The sequence below is a fragment of the Myotis brandtii genome, unplaced genomic scaffold (genome assembly GCF_000412655.1).
Source record: "Myotis brandtii unplaced genomic scaffold, ASM41265v1 scaffold1686, whole genome shotgun sequence".
Lineage (NCBI taxonomy): Eukaryota > Metazoa > Chordata > Mammalia > Chiroptera > Vespertilionidae > Myotis > Myotis brandtii.
In genome coordinates this window covers 62,535-67,671 of record NW_005356197.1, presented here as the reverse complement: position 1 = coordinate 67,671, position 5,137 = coordinate 62,535, and the positions used below count along the sequence as shown (strand labels likewise).

The following is a 5,137-nucleotide window of genomic DNA, read 5'->3' as shown; positions in this document are numbered from 1 at the left end:
TATCACTGGGAGGAATTGACTTCCAGAACAATTGGCTATGAATACCAGCTGTGTCTACCGTGGAAGAACTGCTATGCTGGAGATACCCTTATGTGGCAGGACTTGCTTCAGTGGGGTTTTGTTGCTCACTGAGTCTGCCCCTTTAGTGTGTAGCTTATGGATGTAAAACCAAAACAGAGAATGCTCACCATAGGACCAGCAGAAACACTTCAACAAAATGAATGCACATTGCCATGCATTATAAACACTTTTGGCTTTAGTATACCTGGGGTTTTACTGTTTATGTAAATGCAGGCATTGGTACAATGAGGCCTGGTAACTCTATAGTAAACTGCATTGAAGGCCCAGAGGAGAGCATTCTAGAGTAGTGGTTCTCATGCTTCAATGAGCCCAGGATTCACCTGGGCGTTGCCTGGGCTAGATTCCTTGTCCTCAGAGCTATTCAGATGCACTGGGTGGGAGCCGGAAGGGCACCCAAGAATCTTTATTATTAGGAAGCATCCTAAGTGATACTGGTTCTCCCAGGGCCTGCTGTGAAAATCTAACATCATTTGCTCCCTCTACTAGAACCTGTTCTTTCTCCCATTTGAGATATAGCTATAATTAAGATAATATTATTTACATTAATTTGAAGGTCAAAGGTTTGCCATGATGGAAGAAAAGGTCATTCTTTCATGGATCCTGAGGCATTTTTGGGTAGAATCCAACCAGAAAAGAGAAGAACTTGGTCTGACAGGAGAGCTGATTCTTCGTCCTACAAATGGCATCTGGATCAAGTTGAAGAGGAGAATTGCAGATGCATCCTAACTCTATTATTTGGCTGTTCCTTAGTAGGAATAAAGGTTTTTCTTTAAGAGATACTTTGCATTTACAATGTGTAGATCATGAGTTTAATACTCTTAGTCCCTACACCTATTTGTTTTTTTTATCACCACTTCCCTTGGGGTCAAGTCTTCCAAAGAGAGATTTTTTTATATTTTCATCACCACCATTATCTTACCCTTGCTCTTGATCCCAAAAGGCGAGTTAACTGATGTCCGTACCCAAATAAACATATACATTTCTCAACAGAGGGTTCCATAGGCCAATTCAATTTCAATTGACAGACCTAAAGGATATAAGTTAATTGAATTTCCTGAATTTTTTAAGGTATTCTTGTTGAACACAAATATACATATATACTTACACATTTAATTTGTAAAGGGTAATTAAATACTTAGGCTTAATATTAGGTTTTAAAAATTATATTAGTGGCATCAGTTATTAGAATAATTATGATAATGATACTTTTCAGGTTTTATCAAGGAGAGCAGATCATTTACAAGTTGACTCATAAGTTCTGTTCCTATTTCCCTTTTTTAAAATAAATATTTATTGTTCAGATTATTACATTTGTTCCTCTTTTTTTCTCACACTGCACATATCTTATTTTGAAGTAAAAAAACAAAACGGGAAAAATTACAATATTTGTATTTGCATGTGGCCCACAGGCTGTAGTTTGAGGACCCCTGTGCTATTGCTTTATGAAACTTGGGTCTATAACTGGGTGTATCATAAAACACAGATCTTCTAGAATTCTCCCATCATTAAGGTAAAGAGAAGCCACACATGTATAGTAATCCAGCACTTAGTTTAGGGTTAAACTACTGGGAATCTCAATCCTTCAGAACATACCAAGAATGAATCATAACGTAAACTATGGACTTCGTGTGATTATAATGTGTCAATGCAGGTTGATCAAATGTAACAAATGCACTGCTCTGGTGGGAGATGTTGATAATGGGGTCTGTGGGTATGTGGGGGTAGAGAGTATATGGGAAACCTCTACACCTTCCCCTCAATTTTGCTGTGAACCTAAAATCATTCTAAAGAAATAATGTCTTAATAATAATTTTTTAAAGTTAATTTATCTCAAAATCTTTCAAACATTTTTAAATTAGGAACACCAAAGTGATTATTGTAAGCTTAAATTCAAATATAAACTCTAGTTATATAGGACATAATAAAATTTTTCACATGAAGAAGACAACATGTCATTGGTCCATGACATCGGTGAACATAAAATTGGTGCCCATCAGATCTACCATCCACAACTGTTATTCAATGGTTCAGTCACCTCATTAAGGAAATCATAGTTTACTCAGGTGAGAAAGTACACAAGATGTCAGTGAAAATCCAGATACCACTTCACTGACATTGATTATTCTGGTTGGTGTCCCCCGTTTGCGTATTCTTCAAAACACAAATGTTACTGAAAATAAAACAAAAATGGAAAAATATTTTATTCTCCCAAATGCAAGTAAGAAAACCATCAGGTGATGAGGCATTCCCACTTGGAGACTGCCTGATCCCTTCAGCTAAGGAATTACTTTGAAAAGCATTGATCTGCAGGCTGGACAGCTGGGTGGCGTCCCCACTCTGCCAAGACCTGGTGGTTCTGTGAATTTTGTCAACTCGATTTTTCATCAGTAAAATGACATCGTGAATATTAAAGTGCAGTATAAAAATACAAAAGGTCAGTTTCTGAACAGATCAACTGCTAATTTTCTTTAAAAAGTTACTTCTTAGTGGAGTAAAAATAGTTTATTGACTTTCATTGTGTTGATAAGAATCTTAGTTGCAATATGAAAACTGGAGCTCATGGATACTCTGACTTTTTCCATAGCAGAGTATAACCAGTATTAGTGGAAAACACTATAAAAAGTGGCTGTAACAAGTTCTCCCTGCCCAGTGGTTTAAAAAATGACCTAGTATAAGAATTTAGAAATTTCTAAAATTTACCCCTAAAAGCCTGTTTTTAAAAGAAAGCTACTTAAGTATAAGCATATATCTCATTACATGATTATTTTTCATTTGGTAAACAGATGAATGTGCAGATGAATTAACGGTATTGTATTGTAGCAGCAAAACTGGTCTTGGGTGTTGTGATCAAACAGAGAGGAAGGCAGGGAAGAATCTCCACTCCGGGTAAGTAAATGGCCGGGTACCTTCTATGTCATTAGATGCATATCTCTACCACTCAGAATATTTGGGGTAAATAACAAATCAAGAGTGCTCCTCCAGCCCTAACTGGTTTGGCTTAGTGGATAGAGCATCAGCCTGCGGACTCAAGGGTCCCAGGTTCGATTCTGGTCAAGGGCATGTACCTTGGTTGCGAGCATATCCCCAGTAGGGAGTGTGCAGGCGGCAGCTGAGTGATGTTTCTCTAACATTAGTGGTTAGTTAAGGTGAAAGAAAATGAAAATGCAAAGTTCACTCACAAAATATAAAGTCTACCCTCTAGTAATGAATATAAATGTTAAAAGTACTTCATACAAAAGAACACATCAACAGTTTTTTTTTAAAAAATTAAATTCTTGGGCCACAGGCACTGTGAAGTGTGGATGCTCACTTCTCCAACAATTTCTTGAAAACACAGAGCTGTATTTCTCATTTGGAATACTTTCTTTATCTTGCAAAATGTTTTCTCACACGTGGTGCCCGTGAACTGCGCCGGCACCGTCTCTGCCCTGCATCTGCAGCTGCATCTGTGCCTGCATCCTGGCGATCATCTCCTGCATGCAGCGGAGCTCAGCTTCCTTTTCCAGCAAGATCTGATCTTTATTCATGTCCTCATTTTCCACCTTCCTGCTGCCTCTTGTGAGCCTCTCAGAATGGAAGTTCTCATAGTGAAGGTCCTGGGTCACCTCCTGGAGGTCCTGCATGTGTGTGATGAGCATTGTCCTCAGCTTCAGAAAGTCTTTGTGTTCTGGGTTCTCCACCTCCACGACACCCCACGGATAGAGGCGGCCTCGGACCTTCTTGCCTTTGGCTTCTATCAGCTGATGGGATCCAACCACAGAGAACGGGATACTGGCCTTGAGAAGTCTGGTCTGCTCTTCAAAATCTTCATCTTCATCTGATTCTGCATCAGGTAAGTGATAGATTTTGATGTTATGTTCTTCAATTTCATCCAGAATCCTTTTCTTCAAATGCTCCCGTTCCTTCAGAGTGAGGGTATCAGCTTTTGCAATGACAGGCACAATATTGACCTTGTTGTGTATCGCCTTCATAAACGCGACATCGAAGGGCTTAAGTCCGTGTCCAAAGGGCGAGATGAAATAGAAGCAGCAGTGTACCCTGTTGTCCATGATGTGCCGTCGGTTGAGGCCGCTCTGGTCATGTAGGTACCGCTCAAACTGCTCGTCGATGTAGGAGATGATGGTCTTGAAGCAATCCCTGCAGTTGATGGCATCACCATAGCCGGGTGTGTCCATCACTGTCAGGCGCAGCTTGACCCCTCACTCTTCAATCTCAACAGTAGAAGCCGCAATTTGGACTGTTCTTTCAATTTTCTCTGCAGCTCCAGGTATGATTCTTTCTGGGTAAAGATCCGTCAAGAACAGGCTGTTTATAAGAGTCGATTTTCCTAGCCCCGACTCACCGACCACCATTAGTGTGAACTCAAAACCTTTTTCACTGATTTTCGGTGAACTTGGTTAGGAAGATTTGCAAATCCAACACAGCCAGGAGTTTCTGGATTTATAAACTGAGTTGGTTGTTGCTTAGACATCTTCAGTGAAGTTCCGTCAATCGCGGAGGAGCCGAAGAAGAGCCAACCCTACGCCGCATATTCACCCAGCACCTGCCATCTGCTCCAAATTCTCATTTCTTAAAGTATTTAATTAATATCCATCCTTGTGAAATAATTTCCATAACTCATTCTCCAAAACTTACTTAAACAACCTCAGCACAAAAGTTCTCAAAGAAAACAAATAATGAGGCTCAGGGTGTACAAAGATTAAGGCTTCTCAGGTAACTCCTATTTAGTACAAAAAGTTCTGTCATGAAGATCTGAGTTTGTATTCCTGTTCTTCTGCCTCTGTGGCCTTGGGCAAGTCACCTAGCTTAAGTTTCTGTCATCTTTGGAATGGGGATATTCTTCATAGAATTATTATGAGACTAGAGTCCCGGTGCACGAATTTGTGCACTGCCTCTGTGTCATTCCTTCATCGTCGACTCCGTCCACACCTTTAGGGACCCCTGGACCCGCTGGGGTTGGACCCCAGCACCCATTGGGTGGGCCAACCCTGGGGAGAGGACGAGGGAGGTTGACCCGCCGGCCCCCCCCTCCCTGGTCCAACTCCTGGTCCAGGGG

General features: G+C 40.7%; 1 pseudogene; it reads right to left on the bottom strand.

Moving 5' to 3' along the window:
* Positions 1-3,210: 3,210 nt before the first annotated feature.
* On the bottom strand, positions 3,211-4,655 carry LOC102259970 (annotated as a pseudogene).
* Between the last annotated feature and the right edge of the window lie 482 nt (positions 4,656-5,137).